Source organism: Ixodes scapularis, unplaced genomic scaffold (genome assembly GCF_016920785.2).
Source record: "Ixodes scapularis isolate PalLabHiFi unplaced genomic scaffold, ASM1692078v2 PGA_scaffold0__279_contigs__length_252992795, whole genome shotgun sequence".
NCBI classification, from domain to species: domain Eukaryota; kingdom Metazoa; phylum Arthropoda; class Arachnida; order Ixodida; family Ixodidae; genus Ixodes; species Ixodes scapularis.
Genome location: NW_024609835.1, coordinates 188,300,963 through 188,322,587, shown reverse-complemented (window position 1 = coordinate 188,322,587; position 21,625 = coordinate 188,300,963). Strand labels below are relative to the sequence as shown.

Genomic DNA, 21,625 nt, shown 5'->3' with positions numbered 1-21,625 from the left:
AATGTTACCAAAAAAGAGTGTGCTGGAAATGTTGCCAAAAACGAGTGAGTCGTTTCCCCGTTTATCGAACTTCACTGGAAGCCGACGCGAGGGGAAAGGCGAGCCGAGACGAGCCGGGGACTGGGTGTAATTATGATGCCTAGAACACGCCAAGGACGTGTCCTCACGCACCCTCTCTTTCTCGCATCGGGTTCGCGTTGGAAATGTTTGGAGGTATTTTTTCTCGTTCAAAGAAAACCGATTTCTTTGTCCGTGATCGAGCAGCGGCCCCCAACGGATGCTCAGTATATCCTTCCCGATTCATGTGTGCGACCTGTATCTTCCAGAGCCTGCTGGGTGCGAGGATAATCAGAAAATATCTTGCATTGACCTGTTTCTTACGGCTGTTTTCCGTCCGGCTTCAGAAGCATCCAGTGAGCGAAAAAGACCCCGGACACGCCGTGAGTGTGCCCGTGCTTTCTCAATGGCGGTGGGTGTTCGTTCCGCGCGTTCGTGGTTTGGCGCTAGACTTGCTACTGACAGTGTGCATGTGTGTCTGCATAGTTCACGCGCGCTGAAAGCATCAGTGACGAAACCTAACTGTGCCTATGATTTATTCTCAACAGCGGCGGATGTTAGTGTGCGTTTGTGGTTTTCGCCAAACGTACGACTGAATGTGTGCCTGTGGTGCACCTTGTAGATTTTATTTGTTGAACTACCGTACATCTAGGGATTTACCAAGCGGTATTTTGAGTACCTTGAAATATATTTTTGCAATAAAGAACTCGGTTGTTCTTATTTGGTCTCATTGCTTTTGCTAGAGCTGTGCAAATTGTTTCGCTGGTTTTGACCGTGTGAAATAAAGACATGGAACTTTGAGGCCTATATGGACTAATCGCGTTTTAATTGTTTCCGAATTGTCCAGAATTTGGTAAACATAGACCACAAATAGTTCACAGGCTTCTTCCTAAATGCCTTCCATTGACGAGCGAACAAAAACAAAACACGGTAAGTTCCGGTGAATTGCGGGAATCCGGTGATTTCCGGTAAATTCCGGATTTGCTGAAAGTGAAAACAGTTCCATAATCCAGTAAAATATTTTTTACTGGAAATAAAATTCCGGTAAACAATCCGGTGATATTCCATTGAAAAATTTGATGACATTCCACTGAAAAATCCGGTGACATTCCAGTAAATTCCGGTTTTACCGGAAGTAAAAAGGGTTCCAAAATCCAGCAAAATAATTTTAGTAGAAATAACATTCCGGTAAAAAATATTTTTTATTAGGATAGTATTATGGTTAAAAGTATTTTTGTTATCGTGACAATTAATGGGGGAATACATTTCCGTAATCTGTATTAATAATAGGAATACAATTCAGACAATTTATTACATACTTTTTCAAGCTCTTACGTGATTTGTAACATCGGATCAAATTTCAAATGTGCGAACAAGTATGGGAATGAAACGTACGTAAATTATCATCCCTGGTACCGATTGCAGCGTTTTTAATTAAGAAGTTACGAAATAAAAAGTGTATAAAATCAATAAAAAAATTCTAGAAAAACTTAGAATTTCATGTTAAATTACATTATTTGTGAGTAAAGCAGCTGGTACTATCAAAGTCGCGATTTTTGACAATCGGCAACACCTACAAAGTTGCCGCCAACCCGTCTGGACCAAATGCAGCAAAATAAAATAAATAAAAATAAAAAGTATCGACAATATTTTTTAATAAGCAATTTTTTTATAACATTTTTTTACGGGTTTTTATTTTGCAAATTTATATTTTCCAGTTCAAAGGAAAACCAATCCGCTTACGAGTCTGCTCACTTACAGCGCGTTTCTTTGGCGTTAGAAACTTGTGAAACAGTAGTAAGTTTTAGTATTCCGCATATGAGCAAACGCAAGCAGTATGTGTGATCTTCAGTGTGACGTGTTTCACAATGCGCGTGACAGAAGCCCGTAAATTGCGGTCTTGGATGGGAGCAGGGGGACGACGCGCATGCGCAGCGGGAATCATACAACTCTAATGGAAACGCACAGCGCTTGCGCTTTGGTTTCATACGCAATACTGAAACTCACTAATTAAGTATAATATCATACCGGCTGCAGCACTATATCGGGACAGAGAAGAGCGTTGTTTGCATTTGGAAACGGCATTTCGCAGGCCAGGATCCAAGCAGTTCCGCCGTGCCCGCTGAGCAGGAGTACCAGAGACCCCCACTAGAATGCTACCCGTTTCTGCCGCAGGAGGACAAGCAACGAGCCGGTGATGAGAATAGTTCAGTACACAAACATCACCATTTTTGTGCACAGCAGCTACAACCGACTGTTTCCACTGGAAAGGGACTGTGAGCTTAATCGCAAAGAAAGGATAAATATGCTCTAAAACATGTGCGAATAAATCGGAGCAACCCTTGGCGATGAATATAGGTATTTGATCAATTCCTACGTGAAGTTTTGGCTTCAGTTTTCTAATACCCTCCAAGATTTCAGATCTCTCCACGCTAGTGATATTCAGAGTGTCATGACAGTTGAAATTATTAGACGTAGATCAACCAGAAAAATCGGAAGAGTAAGTTTTTTTGGAAACGATTCACAAAACTATTTGCTATATCTCTTTGGGCGAGGACACATATACCAGACCCAGTCCGTAAAGAAATAGTGTTAGTTGGGGTTTTGAAATGACGTTTGACAAATCGCCAGAACCCATCTGGCTTTCGGAACAAGCTATTTTCTTCCCGTACTTGATGCGCGCGATTGTCGTGCGGAAACAACTTTTTTACGAGCGTTCCTCTGCGCATCATAAGTATACTTCACTTGACTTGAAGCATTTATGAAAATGCGAGAGCATTTGTGAAAGCAGAGTCATTCATTGAAAAGCAACTCGAATATCTTGAAGGTTTCTTAACACAATTCGGTATAAATACATTAATATTCTTTTGCGCTATAGTTGTAACACTTTTTTTACGGTATGAACAAAGTTTTGTCTTAAAATTGTAGACCGGTTATAGCTTTGGCAAAAGTCATATAGGCCTATGTATTCGCAACTGCCGTACACCTAGCCACAAAAGACCTGACAGGCACGCAGCATTCGGGAAAGCGAAAATGACACACTGAAAGACGGGTGAAAAACAGGGTCTAACAAGCGTTTCACTTACAACGGGTTAATTATCGATAGGACATTTTAAAAGGTAGGTATCACGACATTTCCAGCAAAATTTAAAGTTTTCTGAACTAAGTTATCCCATTACAACTGCAAAAATTTAATTTAAAATGATACTTAATTGTATCAAAAGTTCGGCAAGCATTTCGCTCCGACAACCAATCTCCACCGGGCAAGTTGAAACACACGTATGAGTCTATTTGAAACTTCGAAAAATCTATTTGCATCTCAAGTCTTTCAAAATTATCGGCTACTAAAGTTGCACCCAGTCTAGGGGGAAACTAATTGTTGCATAATAAATCGTTAAACCCATCATCAGCATAAAGATTTTTCCATATGCATTCATCATACTTTGCAGGTCATGCGTCCTGAAGCTAGATGCAGAATCATCAACATCAGCTATCGTACTGCCACGGCAGTTTTGGCGAGTCGTGGTATAGTCCCTGTCCCTTCGACGGACAGTGCAGTAAAATATAATAATTATTGCTTGATAGTTCGTCCAGAATCCACGTTTCGGTTAAATAAATGATGGGAGGAAGAACAAATATTTTGCGAATATATGCCTTATGTCGTACAAAGCCTGCGAATATTCTGAAAGTAGCTCTTAAATGAATTAATCATTTTATGGTGGTATGGATCCTTCATTTACATAAGTACATGACTCATCGAGCCTTTTTTTTTTTTACAAAGGGGTATAAAATGCAGCCTCCAGGCCATACCTTCGGCCGGTTAATCACGTCAAGCGAGTCGTGCTCTAAGGAAACATGAACAGACAAATAGGAAGGAAACTTAGTTATTAGCTTCCTGCACGTCACCCGCTTTCTTTCGAAATACTCGACCAACGAGTACCCCTTGCTAGCACCCGTATTAGGATCGAGGCACAATTCAAATGGGTGTGATAAGACAGTTGCGAGAAGTGATATCAAAGTTCGGCAATCGTATACCCATATACAGCTCGAAGTTTGTCGGCCAATATGTTGAATGTTGACTATTTTCGCATTCTGTAAATTTCTCTAGCCTTCCACGGTGGTAGCCTACAAAATTATAATCAACACAGGGGTATAAATGTAGCTCATTCAAAAGTAAATTATCCCATTTTTTTACTTAAATAGTGATTTTTTTTAATTCCAGGCGTTCGCTTAAAGTTGGTTCTAAAATATTTTTTTTTTTCAGCGACCCTATCATTAGTAATCTTTTTTTAAACTTTCGCTGAAACATCTGTATAAACATCGTTGTAAGCAATTATTTTACGGAGAGATGACCCGAGATCCTGTACAGCCGCGGCTATTTTCGCCCGAGAGTCGATAATCACTTAATATCATGTCAAAAAATGTATTCAATCTATTCAGCTTGTTTCCTTGATTCAAATCGATATTTGATTTGAATACAATTATTTGGTATTCGCACAACCCTACTCTATTCTGCAATAAGCTTCTAATGATCGATTACTCCTTTCTGGTCGTGCGGGGTTACTCAACACAGCCGGAATGGGTACCGCAAGAGGCGCCAGCCTGGCTGTGAGTTTGTAAAAATGACTCGCGTATTAAACTGTGGTTGGAGTTTATTTTCCTCTACGTCACCCCCTTACCAAGCAGAGAGATCTCAAAGCTTTAACTTAAGAAATGACTGTTATTATGTTTTTTTTCTCGCTGGATTAGGAGGGTTTTATTCTCAAAGTTCTAAAAGAAAAAGAACCACGGCACAGGCTTTATACAGTTAATCTTCGTGGAGCATTTATGCGAGGGGCCGCCAAGCTGCGGCTCGCGAGTCGCAAGCGCACTCTCATTGCTAAAGTTCGGCTCGCGGCTCCCAAGTAAACCTAACATCCCGCCCCGTTCCACTTCCCATCAAAAAAGGAAAAGAACGTGTTTTAAATTAAGAGAATACAGGTTGCGGTTTGGTGGTCTTGTGCTGCTGCTACCGCATACCTACAGTTGTGCTGCTTTTGTGATGAATAGTTCTAGCGAAAGTAGTTCAGGTTTCATTTATTGCCCTAAATTATTGGGCCTCTCCGCCCTTTTTTTCGTTGCCCATTCTCTTTCAGGTGGCTCTTGTAGGTTTAGTGGCTTTGCTTGCGCCTCTTAGCCCGTTGAGTCTGGTCATGCTTGATTTATGCGGATAGCGGACATTTCCCTCTCATAGTAGGTTAGATAGCTTGTTTCCTGTGCTTGGGGGAGTGAAAATGACCGTTTCGACGACAACGTGCATGACGAGCGCAAGAGCTTTTGCTGTGAGTTTGCAAATTATGTTCGAATCATTATTGTGATTATGACGGGCTTTCTATAAAAAAAACTTCGTCTCACCCTAGGATGGACTAAAGGCAGAAGCCACGAACTGCCAGATTCAATCACGAGCCATTTAGACATTCCGTGGTAATTCGCTTCGGAGCACATATCGGCACTCGAGTCTCGGATCACTGATGGGAATGGGCGGACAGTGGTTCAGATCGAGCAATGAGTGACTCAGAAAGTTTACATTGCAAAGAAAGCCACGGCGTGCTGGCTCTTTGCAGTGTCGAAGCTATAAAAATGACGCAGCGTTTTTGGATTCGGAGCATTATTCGTCCAAACCTAATCAATGCTAAGCGTGTCATATTTTAGCGTGGAACGTGATCGGACCTGCCGGCCCATGGCTTAGGCATTTAGTTCATCGTAGGATGAGACGAAGTATAATGCCTTGGAAATCAGGTGGTTAGGGGTTTGGAACAAACACGCCAATTAAGAAGGAATATAGTTGTTATTTCAAAGACGGGTGGGGTCATCAAAAGCCCCGCCGCGTTCAACCTCTTTGATGCCAATGCCTTTGTTTGTGAGCAAAGCTGTTTCCTTTTCTAGTGCCAGTTTAACCGATTCATCAGTTGTAGTCGTTGTTGCCTGTGAGTTTTAGTCGGCCGATCTCGAACCTTTCGCCCAAAATATGTATGTTGTGGCTTCGCATCGATCAGCTTCATATAGAGAGCCAGCAGCTTTATGTACCGCTTCTAAATGCACTTCTAAGCGGCATTTACAACAGATAAGAGATGTTTCCTAAACTCTCCAGAGAAATGTTGCTTCTTTTACATATGTAGTTTCTTAATCCTTTAAATAGCTTATAATTAAAGTATATTAGAACAATACTTGGTAACAAACGTTATCAATGTTTTTTATGTCTTGATTCATGATACAAAATATGCGACGCGTAACGGATGGGAAGACTATTAATTTGTCATTTAAGGTGTCCTAAACAATCAATGATATACGATATCGCAGTGGATTCATATCTGAAGATATTCCAAATTGTTCTGAGCTATAATACAAAAGCAATTTCTCCGGCTTTACAAAAAAAAAAGGTGAGTGTGTAGGCGAGCTGCTGAATGTCTATCATGTTAAAAATAACCCGAGACTGTGGTAAAACATGTGAAACTTCGTGGAAGGAAAGGAACTTAGGAAAAAGGACGTCTCAAGGATCTGAGAAGTTTCCCAACTTTTACCACACTCGCGGATAATTTTCAGCACTCTCAAGTTTCTTGTTGTCGGGGCCCTTCCTAAAAATTTCACCAATAACAAAGTCCGTGTCTTTACAGAAATCGCCGTGGACGCCTGTTTCGCTCCAATTCGTAAACACGATGTTATGCGTCTAGTGCATACGTTGTGAAAGAAATAGCGGCAAACAAAACAAAAAAAAAAAAAAAAAACCGTAACTTCCAACGCCTCCAGTCATCACGCAAAATGCTGCTGCGCTTAACGAAGTCACTTAGATCGTATATCAGAAAGTGACCGTAAACGGATGACCAAATTTACAAAATGAGAAATTGTGAAGAGACTAATTTCTACCTTAAGTAGTGCTTATTACGTTGACAAAAAAAAAAAAAACTCGTGATTTTGGTTGGCCATGTACGGGAATCCGTGCACCGAAATGTTCGCGCACCAAAATGGTCCACAGCGAAAACTCCGTGAACCGAAACGTGCGCACAACAAAAAGTCCGCACAGTGAAACATCCGTGCACCGAAAAGTCCAGAGCCAGACGTCCTACACCGAAACTAACTACACCGAAATGTCCTAGACCTCCAGGACATGAGTGCTTAAAACTTTTATTAGCAAAATTAGGAAAACTATAAATGTAATACATCGCAGCAACAAATTGGTAGCATTTTAGATTGATGCAGTTCATTAAATACTGGGGTTCTTAGTTTAATATTATGGGTACACGCCGCCAGTGAGTGGCGGTTTGCGCAAAGCGTTCAGAAAAACATTTCGTTGAAGAATCCCATTGCTACATTGATCTTAATTTTTCATAAATTCTCCGAGGCTTGTTATCAAAGTAACTGAATTGTATATCTTATCTCACTATTCTGAACAAAAATATTGGTTACTAGAGCTTTTATGTTCTATTCCCGTAATAAACGCGTAGCCAAAATTGCCCACGCTTGATTGCATACCTAAATTTATTTGTTGCGCATGATGTAACCCTATATATAGTGAGCCCAGGTTACGAGTTTTGTAAAATGATTAGCCGAGAAATTTGCATTTGTTAATCACAAACAACAGAACTTCAAACAGAGACGCCGGTCTCGCCGTAAGGATTCAAAGACTCAATAAATAAGTTTTGGTAGTGTTAGAATAGGCTGCACTCGTGACTCAGTGCGGGTTTTTGACATTGAGCGTGCACACTACAGGTGCAGGAAATGTAGTTGAGTCAGACGAACAGAATTCGTGGAAATATTTCACTCTAAATTGCCTATTATAAGGCGATTGCGCATCGAGCAAAGTCACCCAGTTTTCTTAATGCAGTCAAGGTATTGAATATCAAACCCTTTGGCGCGTGGTTCATTTCTGGAACGAAAATTAATTCGCTGACGGCAGCAATAGTGCGAACTTGAGAAAACAAAATGCACAATGGTTTATATTTTTACGTCGAGTCTCTTCGAGCGGGGTACACATGAGATGATCGCGACTGCACCGAAACGCGCAGACGAGACACTTCGCATCCCGACTGAGAGTGCGTGTCTTGCTTTCACGAAGCTGATAAACGCTCATGTTGCAATCCAGCATCTCAATACGCGAACCGCTGAAAGTAGGTTTTGGTCAGCATTCCATGAACTTAAAACTAGTGGTAGCAGATGTGCAGATCCCGCTCAGCTAGAGACAGCGTTTCAAAGTTAGTAAGTAGAATGATATCGGCGTCAACGGTGACACACAGCATCTTAATTTCGATTCATATACCGGAAAGATGTTTAATTAAGACGCCAAAAAATAATAGTGAAACGAAAATTCCGTATAACACAGGACTCGACCGGCCGCCATGTACGAACAAGGTCTTGCAAACATTGTTTATGTTTGAAGGATGCTTAATAGAAAGTTTGTCATACACTTCGACCAGTCTGTTAGAGAACTACTCTAATAAGCTTTAAGCACACTAAAGTATGATTGGAGGGGTCTACCTGTTAACCACTTCAAACGAACCTAAATATGTGCTTAATGTTTGACAAGGTATTGCAAGGGATCGATTGGTGTATTTACTTTGAGCATGCTAAAAAACGGACACTTATAGTGAAGGGTATTTTGAATAGCTGATTTCCAGTGTACTTTTACTAAGGGCGTTCGAAATTAGTGTACTAGAAGTCCAACAAGTATGCCCATTGTGCATAGTTTTCGCTATGGGTTGTGTATGCAAAACAACATATTTAATACTTATTACTCAACTGTAAACTGTTTCATGGGACCGATTGTACGCAAGCGTATAGTGTTTACGGACTCGGCTATTATTCTCCCCTTACTTGCGATTCATACTTTGAGACTCACAAAAATCGGACAATCCAGCTATTAATGCACATAGTTGTGGGAACTAGAGCAGTTGTGGAAGTAAGTAGCCATATCTGAATTCTTGGGTAATATTAACCTCAGGATTTATAATAATAAAAAACGCACATACTCTTCATAGACAGTCATGGCTACCAAATAATTTGGAAGGTACCTAATATAAAACAACTATACAGACGTACGAGCGGCCCGCAATGTATGAGCGTAATAAAAGTAACTGTAAGATTAAATATATTACAAATTACGATTACTCATGTAGGATATTGTATAACGAGCAGCAGGAATTGATGCTCTTACTTCTACTCAGAATAAAAATTGATAAATTCCTACCCTTAAGACATGAACGAAAATACTGATCTCATTAACATTTTTCTATAGAGTTTTATATATGCCGACTGTCTCCCCTCTCGAGAATCCCAAGAGAAAACAAGAAAACACTATCTTAGCAAGCACCTACTTCAGTAAATAAAAAACTTAAACAGTCATTATTGATCCTCACGCTAGCAAGTTATACATGCAAAATTAATATTAAGATGTGATAAATAGTGCAAGAGCTTCCTCTAGTGCACCCCACAACAATGCATGAGCGTGAAACGTTTTTTTGGGCCCCATCATGTTTCACACGTCCGCCTTTTTTTTTTATTTCGCGCTTAGATATACGTAAATATTAAACGCAGGGTTGCAAACATCATCATGTAAAACACACACGTACACGCACGAGCATATACTTATAACAGTGCACGCGTCCGTACATGCACACTCTTCGAGGAAATCAGTCTCGCATAGGCTGAACGTCGAGGCGGTCCCCACTTTGTAAAGGAATTCGTCTAATTTAGAAGATTGATGTTTTAATTCCGTGTCCGGTTAGCTTGCGACACGCGGCATGGACGCTCCGAGCCCGTGGGAGCGAGCACGTAGTATGGTATGGCTGGATTTTATTCATGCAGTCCTTTTTTTCGGCCAAAACGTTATCGTTGGGAGTCCGTACGACGGTACGCCGCTTGCATGACAAACCAAATAGGCGGGAGCTTGCACTCACCTCCCCCCTGAGAGAGTGTTCGAGCTTGGTAAAACAAAAAGGCGAATTTTACCGGGTAGCACCGATTATGCCGGGTAGCCAGTCAGCCTTTAACGTTTGGGCGACGGTTTCAGGAGTGGGGAGAGTTGAGGACATCGTTCAGAGCGTGACTCCCGCACCCGGGTCACGTGCGGTGAACGAAGGGCTTCGAAGCTAAACACCGTTCGTTCTCAGACTGGTACTGCAGTGATAGCTAAGCGCGCGTTGGACCCGTAGCGGGTCTCGCTTTCCCCACGTGATCGCGCTGCCGCCTTTACCAAGGCGCAAAAACCGAGGTCGGAAGTTGAATGAGAGGCGGTTGGGTGCAGCCCGCACTGTCGGTTTAGGGGCGAACGATGCATAAAAGCGCGAGCACGCTCTTTATCCCTTTTGTGGGGAGGAAAAGGGAGAATGTCGTTGAGGGAGAAAGAGGGACCTACACGAAGAGATTTATCGGTCGCGCCCGTGCATTCGAGTAGGCCGCTTCCTCGCCTGTATAAACACGGCGGGCAGCAGCGCTCTGAGGCTCCTACACGCGTGCGCGCAGGATCATCATAAATCTGCGTGCTAGCGTGCGTGCTCTATACAGACGACGTCTTCTCTCCCTCGCGGCTGTCACCGCTTCTGCTATTATGCGAGCTGCTGGTGGACGTATTAGCTTGCGGTCAGACGCATTGTTTAGCGTCCGACAAGGGGCAGCGTGAAAAGTGGTTTTGTTTAGGTTTGTTTACTCGGAAACAGAGGGATATATTTGTTGGACCAGAAGAGGCAATTAGCTAATGCGCTATTTAGGCTTTTTGTGTATAACCGGACCAGGTAGATTTTTTTTCCGGTTCCATTTTATAACTCAATATTATCAGTTAATATCGCTATGTCCACCCGTAAAGCATTTTTGTTTTCATTTTCCGCCTTCATTTATTTTGATGAGTTTTCAGCAGCACAAACTGTAATATAAAAATGTATCTAGATTAATGAAAGGCACAGGGCCTAAAGTTGCCCAAAGCAGCTTATTGAGTCCCCCCCCCCCCCCCCCACCGCCCTTCCCTCCCTTCCCGGCCCTTTCCCTCCTCACTAACTGATGTGGTGCGGCGAAAGGTGACAGAGAAATGTGGAGATAATCGCTGGCACCTAACTTACGGGTAAAATTGGAACAGGAGTTATTGCAAAAAAGGAACATTAATTTTTCATGTTATGAACATCTGGTGAGTTTTCAAATTGTATTCAGCCCAAGACGTACAAACCCGACTGAAAAACATGGTTCAAAACTAAAAAGCCCTTTTGATATCGTGCAATTCTGCATTCCATTTTTATTTTTGCAACGTCGTTCATGTGGCCGAAGGTCGGCGGACGCAGCAAGCACTTTGCTTGGGTTCCGGGTGCTCTTTTGCTGCAGGTAAGGCATTGCGACTGAAAAAAGGAAGCAGGGTTGCACTATTTAAAGGTTGTCAAGTTCCAATTAGGGTGCATGGACACGCTGCTTTCTAATATTGAACAATAGAGAATTTAGTACTAAACAATCATGAAGCAGGTGGATATGCTTTTAGCGTACTTGTAATAATTGTGACGTTACTTTCAGCAATCGGGCTTTGTAGCAACTGATATCACTTGATCATGCTAAGCTAGCAATAAGGTCGCCATTCGTCAGCAGTTTGGTTCAAGGTGTAACTTTGTTACACCTTTTCGGCCCGGCTGAGGTGAGCCAGGGTTTACAATATTGTGCGAACATTTATATTCAATGAGCAATCTTGTAAGATAGTAGAATTAAAACGGAATACCCGTAGGAACATTGTAACAATTCAGCATTAATAAGAATGCGTTTTACGTTCCTATTTGTTAATATTCAAATGATTAAGCAGAGCTAAATTCATGTACCACAACTATGATCACTGGGGAAGTGAGCGGTTTGTTTATCTTGAAGTATCTGTGGCCCAATAAAAAAAGTGAAACTTTCTAAAAGCTAATATGCTCTGGTTTTTTAATCACTACAAGTTTATAAGCCGGAAGTTAAGGATTATGTTGAAGGGCAGACATGGAGCCTAGCTTGGCGAAACATAGTCCTGTTTTCAGAACACCAGACGTCACGAGCAGCCCGTGTCCCTGAGGCGGCTTAGATCGGATCAGCACCCAACGTTCGCGAATTCACCTCGGCCAAGGTTAGATAGTTCGAGCGTTTTCGCGGATCGCTTCCCTTATTCTCGATTACGTTAGAAGCTCAGGGTGCGCGCATTATACGCGTATGTTCACTCGAAGCCTGGCCTCGGGTGTAGCCTTTGCTAAGTGCAGGCGAAAGGATCAGCCATTTTGTGGGCGGCTGTGTTCGGTATCCTTCGCAGTTTTGGTCTCGTTCCTAAACAACAGGAGCTTTGTTTTTCTTTGCCTGTATTTATTTCAGAAAAACGTAGAATTAAAATTTTTTTGGTGTTTTTTCACCTTCGGGGCATGTTAGGTTGAAAAACTGGTCATTAAAGGCGCGCTATTGTTTTTTTATTTAGAATATTGTCAATGTTTATTTTTTTTTACTTCGGCCAAACCAGGGATGGGCAAAATACATGCAAATATGTATCGAAATACAAATACAAAATACTTTGTCAAAAATGCATTTAATTACAAATCTAATTACATTTCCAAAAAAGCATTTAATTACAAGATACAAATACAACCAAATGTATTTGGTCTCCTCCAAATACTTTTCCAAATACATTTCTCAAAATTTGCGTCAGCGACTTCAGGGAACCTGCAACAAGTTTCTGGGTATCTCATTTTAATTTTGCATCGCACGCTCGGGAGTTAGTGTGCGAGGCTCTAGTAACGTAATAGAAATATAATCACAAAAAAAAAATGTAATCAGGTTGGACGTAATAGGTGGAAGAAATACAAAGCTTCAAGCAGCTTTTTTTGTCGATTACATTTTGGTATAGACCAACAAAGAACCGAGACGACCAAGACCCGCAGCACTAGCTAGAGAATTTTTTATTGTTGCAACTCGCACCATTTACGAAAATCTGGACGACCCGCGCATTTAAAATGTTCCAGGGAAAAATGTGGATGGAAATCAGGCTAGAAAGCATCACAAGTTGTCACAGGCACTTGTTTAGCCAGTCTGCCTGTGAACGTCGATTTTGTCACAATTCTTGGCCTGGACTAGCACCGTAATCACAAAGTCACTAAACGCTTGTGCTTGATTGAGAGACACTGCATTTGGTACAGAACGTAGTTTTCTTCCTGCTCTGGACAGTGCCTTCAAAATAAGGCCAGAGGAGAAAAACAAAAAAGCCCCATGGCCGAATAAAGGATGGAGACTATATCTTACAACCACATGCATAAAAACAAGATGTATTTTCGCCCACAAAATTGTATTTAATTACAATTGCTTGGTAGAAGGGCGTGTTGGTTTAAGTCATGGATGAAGAAAGAATAAACAATTAAAACAGGGACAACACAACCACATCTTTCATGAAAGATGTGGTTGTGTTGTCCCTGTTTTAATTGTTTATTTTTTCTTCATCCATGAATTACAATTGTACTTGAAATGCTCACGTTTTAGTATTTAAATACACACGCCAAATACATTACCCATTTTGTAATTAAATACAATTGCAAAATACACAAAGTATTTAAAATACGTATTTCAAATACTTGTATTTGAAATACTGCTCATCCCTGGGCCAAACTAACATCAAACAAAAATACACAAGGTCTTAATGAAACCATCGACTCTGTTATCTTTGGGGAATAGTTTACACGCAGATAGCTCAATGTGTTTCTCACGTCTTCTACCATAAATAATAGACACTATAAAGGCACAGTTGGTATATCCGTTCTGAAACGAGCCGATAGGAATTGTTAGCCAAAATTGGCATAGCCAATGATCGTTGGCTATGCCAATTTTGGCTTTCACACTAATTCAATGGCTATGCCATCATTGGTATACAAGTTCAATCATTGAATAGGCCGTTATCTGCAGTCAAGCTGATTCATCGGGATGTCCCAGTGTTAATGCCATATCTTTAATGCTGGCCATGCAATGATGGCAATGTGTTTAAATTCTGGTTATTCCAACATTGGGTTTTAAGAACCCCTGGCCTGTTTCTTATTAGCAGCCCACCGCAAGAAAAACATTCTGGGCACAAATGGCAAGGTACTTCTATGCTTTGTCTGTGCACTATTTTATCTGGCGAGCAAATGACTATTTCAAGATGAATTAATACTTTTTTCGGAACTTCTATTGAAAGGGGTGTGGGGCGCTCGGCCCGCCACACGGCGGCCAAACCGGCGACTAGCGGGGGGGCGGCACCCGGCGCCGACAGGGTAGAAAAGGGATGTCCCGTGTGGCCGAGTGCAGTTGTTGCCCCGAGTCTGGACCAGAGTCATGGTAATAAACCCTGTTTGACCCCGAGGAACGAGACGTCTGGTTGATCACCCGCGGCGGACGGCGGAAGGCGAACGCCACATCTGGCGCCCAACGTGGATTCTGTCGTCCGTCGTCGGTGATCTCGACCAGACGGTTCGTCCTCCCTTACTTCAACTTTGCATTTCTTAATTTCTTTTCGGTCGTTGATTCGTCGCGGTTCGCGTTTTTCATTTTTTCTATATCGCGTCGTGTTTTTCTTATTCATTGTGACTTTTTGCGCGCTCGCCTATCACCGCGGTCTGCACGTCGCTGACGGTGCGGTTTTCTTGGCGTAGTTTGTTGGCGCGTTTTTTTTTTCTTCCCTCGTGTTCGCGTGTGCTGTTTTTTTTTCCCTTGTCGCGCGTTTTTCTTTTTTCCATGCCTCCCAAGAAACAGTCCCAGCCCCCGTCCGACCACGGCGACTCCAGCGAAGAAGACGCGGAGCCCGGTCCGTCGTCGGCTGAGGTCCTGGCGCTCATGGCCCGAATGTCCGCCACCCTCCAGTTGGTGACGGAGCGCCTCGCAACCGGCACGGGAGGAGCCGGCGGCCATGTGCAGCAGCGTGGGCCCGAGCTTCACCCTCGGCTCACGGTCCCCGTGTACACGGGGTTCGACGACAGGAAGTCCGTCGCCGACTTCCTGGAAGAGCTGGACGTCTACGCCCGAGCGTCCGGCGCCTCGGAGAGCTACGTGCTCGAGCGAATCCTGCCCCTCGCCTTACAAGCGAGCGCGAGACGATGGTGGGTGTTGCAAACTCCCTTTCCGTCCCTAGAGGCGTTCCGCCGTAGCTTCCGAGAAGAGTTCCTGCCACCGGGGTACGACTCCCGAGTCCAGCGGGAGCTCGAACGACGTACCCAGCATCCAGAGGAAGGCCTCGTGGAATACATCCGGGCCATGCAGGAGCTATTCAACCGAGCGGCGAAAGCTGCTCCCGAGTCGGAGAGGGTTGCACGCATCATCCGACAGAGCCACCCCCGTTAACACGTCTATCTTCAGGGGCGGCGGTTCGAGAGCGTGGAAGACCTCGTCCGTGCGGCGCGCGGCGTGCAAGACATGATCCTGGCCAGCGTGGACTACCGGCCGCCGCCCCCCGCCACAGAAGCCCTCGAACCATCGTGCGCGTGGTCGCCACCTGCACGCACCGCCCTGGAACGCACCCCTCCGACTCACCGCCCACCCGAAAGGGTCGGCGCCTACGCCTACTTGCCCCGCGCCCTGGACACCCTTGAGTGCACTCGGGATGGCGACGGGAGGCTCGGTGCTGCATCACCGGCTGGGGTCAGCGTGAGCTTAAATTCCCGACCGAGGGAAGCCGCAGGCGCCTGGGATTGGTCCCCCCAGGGCCCGCACTTGGGTGGAAGCCCGCCGCGGGTGCCGCGAAACCCCGAGAGGGGCCGGCTGCAGTTCCCGGACAGCGAAAGCTGGCTGCATGACCCTCGGCGAGATCTTCAGATGGCCGAAAGGCCCCAGCGCCAGCCGAGAGGCGGCTGGCAACGTGGGAATGACCCGGCGGAGCCGAGAGGCAGCCGGCGACGTGGGAGTGAACGGGGCAACGTGGGAACCCAGCGGCAGAATGACTCCTGCTACAACTGCGGACAGCGTGGCCACTTCCGCAGCCAGTGCCCACAACGGCGGCCCCCTGAGCAGCGAGAACTGCCTGACCAGGGAAACCGAGGCGGCCCGCGGCGCTGAACCCGGAGACTTCGCCGCCCAAGGCCGCCACCAGCCCCGGGAAATGTAAGTCGCCGGATATACTTCCTTCTGTATGTCGAGTACGACCTACGAACCACAGCATCGAGCCTAGGATAACAATTTCTCTGCTCGGAGTTTTTTTCGCCGCCCTGTTCGATACCGGCGCGGGAGTTTCGCTTATCGGCGACGTCGTTTTTGAACTCTGCAAATAAAAAAATGTTAAGCTCCGTTGTTCGAGCACGCTTTTGCAGTTAGCATCAGGCGCGCAAACAAAAGCAGCAGGCGCAGTAAGGCTGAGGATTTCTTTCGACGGAAAAACGCGGCGTCAGCGTTTCCTTTATCTGCCAGGATTGGCCGTACCTGTTATCTTGGGCCGAGATTTCATTGCAGACGAAAAAATTTCGCTCGCCTTTGCTGCCGGCGGGTATCGGCTGGACAACCAGCCACACGTGACCCCCTTCACCAGACGTGAAGACTGCGTCACCGGCGCAACCCTTCCGACCCACTACACAGCGCGGCCAGCTGCAGTTCTTCCTGATGGCATCCGAGACGCCCTCAACGCGTGCCCAGCAACCAGCTCGCAAAAGCAGCAGCTCGAGAGCATCCTGCAGCCGTTCGCAACGATGTTCACGGAAACCCCGGGCAAGACCGACGTGTTGCTACACCGCATCGAGACTGGTGACGCCCGACCACTGCGGTGCAACCCTAGGCCCCTCAGCGTCCACAAGCGAGCCCTACTAGACGCAGCACTACAGGAGATGCTGGATACCGGAGCAGTGCAAGAGTCCCAGAGTCCATGGGCCTCCCCCGTCGTCTTGGCTCCGAAGAAGGACGGCTCGGTACGACTTTGCGTGGATTATCGCCGCCTCAACGCAGTGACGGTGAGAGATTCGTACCCCTTTCCTTCCATTGACTCGGTTATGTACGCGATTGGCAACGCGAAAGTGTTCACCACTTTGGACTGCAGTCGAGGTTTTTTGCAAATTGAGATTGATCCAGAGGACGTGCCAAAGACTGCGTTCACTTGCCACAGAGGATTGTTTGAATTTACCCGCCTCCCCTTTGGCCTTTCCAATTCACCCGCTAGCTTCCAGCGCTTAATGGATATCGTTCTCGGCGACACAAAATATAAATTCGCCATGGCATACATGGATGACATCGTTATTTTTTCCCAGACTTTCGAGGAACACCTGAAGCATCTTGGGATCGTCCTCGAGCGCCTGCGCAACGCCGGCCTGACGATTCACTCTGACAAGGTGCAGCTCGCTTCACCACAAATTAACCTCCTTGGCTTTGTAGTGGACAATGGAGTTCTTCGCCCCAACGAGGACAAGCTGCGTGCAATAACAGAGTATCCGCAGCCACACGACGTCAAGAGTTTGCAGCGGTTTCTTGGATTGATTGGGTTTTATCGCCAGTTCACCCCTCGCTGCGCCGAGATCGCTAACCCCCTGACCTTGCTCTTGCGCAAAGGCGAGAAATGGCGGTGGGGGGAGGATCAGCGCGTCGCTTTCCTTCAGCTCTCGAAAGCAATTACCGACGTCGCCTCTTTGAAGTTGCCGGATCTCAACCGACAATTTGTCGTCCAAACAGATGCCAGCAACTTCGGCCTGGGCGCAGTCCTCCTTCAGGAACACGACAACGTTCTTCGCCCAGTCGCCTTCGCTAGCCGCACGCTGACAGCGGCCGAGCGAAACTACTCCGTGACGGAAAAGGAGTGTCTCGCCATCATCTTCGCCCTCAAGAAGTTTAACATGTATCTCGATGGCGCTTCCTTTCAGATACAGACGGATCACCAAGCGCTCTCCTGGCTGAAGAATTTGCAGAATCCAGCCGGACGTCTTGCACGATGGGCTCTGACACTGCAAGCGTACGACTACACTATCGCCTACAGGAAAGGAGCAACTAATATTGTGGCAGACGCACTGTCACGGGCTCCTTTGCAGGTCCCTCCCACTGAGACGGAACCAAAGTTGGTGCGATTAACCGACATCGTGGCCCGCACTTCGGAGTCACGGTGGGGGACGTTGGTGAGCAGAGCAGACCTCCGCAAGGCCCAGCAGGAAGATGGACTTTGTCGACGCGTGTGCGAGAGGCTTGCGGCACGAAGAGCAAGCGGCACCGGAAGCGACGACGAGTTCGACTCGTACCTGCTGAGCGAGGACGGACTTCTTCTCCGCTACATCCCCCAGGCAGACGACGACAGCGATGGATCGCCTTTCCGGATTGTGATACCTCGGAAGCTGCGCAAATCATTCATCAGGTACTTCCATGATTCAGCATTAGCGGGTCACAGCAGCGGCAGTAAGACTTACGATAAGTTATGTCGTGTTGCGACTTGGCCAGGAATCAGACAGGATGTACTGAAGTATGCTCGCAGTTGTCCAGTGTGTCAGAAGGCGAAACCTCGCGGAGGCCAACCACCAGGATTAATGCAGCCAGTCGTTAGCCAGTCGCCTTGGCATATTGTCGCATGTGATGTCATGGGACCGTTTCCACGTAGTCCTCGCGGAAATCAGTACCTCCTTGTTGTGACCAACCACTTCACCAAGTGGGTTGAACTGTTCCCCTTACGGAAGCTTCTTTCGCAGCGCATCTGGGACTGCCTTCTGTCCGTTTTCACGAGATTCGGCTTTCCTGCAGAACTCATCACGGACGGTGCTTCGTACTTTCGAAGCAAGATTTTCGTCGACACCTGCGCTGCGCTTGGAATACGGCACATGCTGACTTCGCCGTATCATCCGCAAGCCAACATCACGGAGAGGATCAACCGCAACCTCAAAATGATGTTGATTTCCCACACAGCCCGTCACAAAGACTGGGATGCCAAACTCGACGAGATGGCATTTGCAACGCGCACCACGGTCAACCGATCCACTGGTTTCACGCCTGCCCGTCTCAACTTTGGTAAGGAGCTAACCTTCCCAATGGAAAATTCATTTCTATACACAGATGTTGCGCAGAATGGACGCCCATACGCGCAGTTCGCCCAGGACGTCCATCACCGACTCTCGTCGGCCGTTCGTGAAGCACGAGAGAACCTCGACGTCGCTCGTCTTCAACAGGCCGCCCAGTACGACAAGGGCCGCCGCAATGTCCACTTTCAGGTTGGAGACCTGGTACTTCGTCGGACACATCCCCTCAGCGATGCGTCGAAAGGCTTCGCAGCATCCCTCGCCAACCGTTGGGATGGACCCTTTCGCATAACGGAAACAGTTTCCCCGCTGAGCTACCGCCTAGCACGACTGCATGGTACACAGCAGTACGGCCCAATTCACGTGTCTGAGCTCAAGCGTTACTGCGAGCCAGCAGTTTTTCCGCAGGTCGCGGACATCCCAGCTCCCAGCCAGCCCTTGGACCACGGAACTACGCCCAGGCGGTACAACCTACGCCCTCGGTGACTCATCACCTGTTCTATTCATATCCTTTTTTTTGGCTGGCTGCGTCTCTTCGCGGAGAGGGGGGGAGAGGATCCATCTCCTTCCCGCGGGTCTGCCCTTTGTTTTCACAAAGGAATTGTTCTGTTCGCGAGTGTCTCCGAGCATGTTTGACGTATCACAACCAGACCCGTTAATTCGTCCTTTTTCTTCGTGTGCCCGTTCTGTATTTCCTCCGCAGGATCGTCACTGCCACCAAGAGCGTTCCCGCCACGCCTATCATTTCAGGCGATTGGCGGCACGCTTCCCGCCGCGCCGTGAGCGTGCCTCCGTCGCGACTTGAACTGTGCTGGTAGAGGACCGCCCGGTGGGCTGGGCCTCACCGCTACGCTGGAGGGAGCAGCCCCGGCCCGAGCGTGGCGCGCCCCCGGAGTCCGTCCCCGAGCCTTTCCGGGGCAACACGCTGGAGGACCGGCACCCGCACGAGCCCGCGGCCGTATACAACGAGGCGGAGCGCCGCCTGCTGTGCCCCGTCTGCGGAGTGCCGGAGCTCCACCGCCCCACCCACCTGGCGGGCGCCTTGCACCAGGCCCGCGTCGCGGCGGACTGGGCTCGCCGAGCCGCGCCACCTCCTGCTGCACCTCCGGCAGCCCCCCGCCCGTTGGAGGTCGCGGAAGCCATCCGGATCCTCCGCCAAGTCCGCCCGGATCTGCTCCGCGACCCGGCCCACGAGGAGGCCATCTTAGACCTCGACCTCTAAAAGGGGGGGAGGTGTGGGGCGCTCGGCCCGCCACACGGCGGCCAAACCGGCGACTAGCGGGGGGGCGGCACCCGGCGCCGACAGGGTAGAAAAGGGATGTCCCGTGTGGCCGAGTGCAGTTGTTGCCCCGAGTCTCGACCAGAGTCATGGTAATAAACCCTGTTTGACCCCGAGGAACGAGTCGTCTGGTTGATCACCTGCCGCGGACGGCGGAAGGCGAACGCCACAGGGGCTAGGGAGGAAGCTCAGCGGGGAGCCTATGCCTGGTCCTGGGGAAGGTCCTGGGGCGAGTCCTGGGGCTGGGGAGCCATTACGGCTTCCGAACGCCTCTTCCTGCAGCCTCCCCTGTCGCAAGACCCTGGCAGCTACTTCAGCACCATTTTTAAGCTGCCGATTCTTCAATTGTTAGCTTCGCACTGATGGCATCTACGAAAAGATCCAAAGGTCAAAGATCAGCGCTTTCAAACCCACATTGGTCTTAGTAAAGCACACTCCCAAGCAGCACTTCAACAAATGTTAAGGTTTGAGTGTCCCCTAAAAAGCCCCTCGCTCACGACTTTTCAGTCCTTGCGGCGTAGCACCCGTGGTAGCCGATGATCAGGGGTCTACGACGCAGGGGCCGAGGTCCGGACGTAGTGACGAGGCAGTTGACCGATGGCCGAAGGCTTGAATCAGGCCCCGTACGCCGGTGGCAGCCTATGACCAGGTGTCCGCCAAGGTCTGGGCCGAAGGACGTAGCGACGAGGCAGTTGGGCGTTGGCCGAAGGCTTGAGTCAGGCTCAGAACGTCTGTGGCACGGAGTGGCAGCGGGTGTTCAACTGCGCCACGCATGCAGTCTTGTCTACCTCCGGAAGGTTGGCGCCCGGACTGCGTGAGAAGTGGGTTGTGGGTCGGGCCTCTTGACGTCTGGTCACGCCGACGGAGGTCCGGCCTGGTCGCGTCTGCACCGTCCTTTGTCAACCGCCCGAATCCCCTCTCGCGCTCCTCGCATGCCCCCACCTCGTCTTCTTCTTTCACGTCCTCTTCGGCTGGTCGCGGGATCGCTCATCACACCAGACTAAAGCCTGGTTCAGACAGTTGCGTTTGACTGCGTTTACTGCGTTGCGGCAGCGAGAAACCAGGATATCCATGCTGCTTATATCGCGTGCCAAGATGATTCCTTGAATTGGATTCCACGCTTCATACGAAGCACAGATGTGCCGGTGACTCGCTTTCGGTACTCGACGCAACGCAGTCAAACGCACTCAAACGCAAGTGTCTGAACCGGCCTTAAGCCAATCAATTGGCGACGTGCGCGACCGAAAGCGTCGCTGTGGTCGGCCTTTCACGATTGGCCCAAAAGCTGACTATGACGTCGGAAAGGGTATACCATCGACGGAAATAAGAAGAATGAAGGAACTTT

At 47.5% G+C, this 21,625-nt stretch overlaps 1 pseudogene; it reads left to right on the top strand.

Annotated features, from left to right (window-relative positions):
• Positions 1–8,953: 8,953 nt before the first annotated feature.
• LOC121837872 lies at positions 8,954–20,223 on the top strand (annotated as a pseudogene).
• The last annotated feature ends 1,402 nt before the right edge of the window (positions 20,224–21,625 follow it).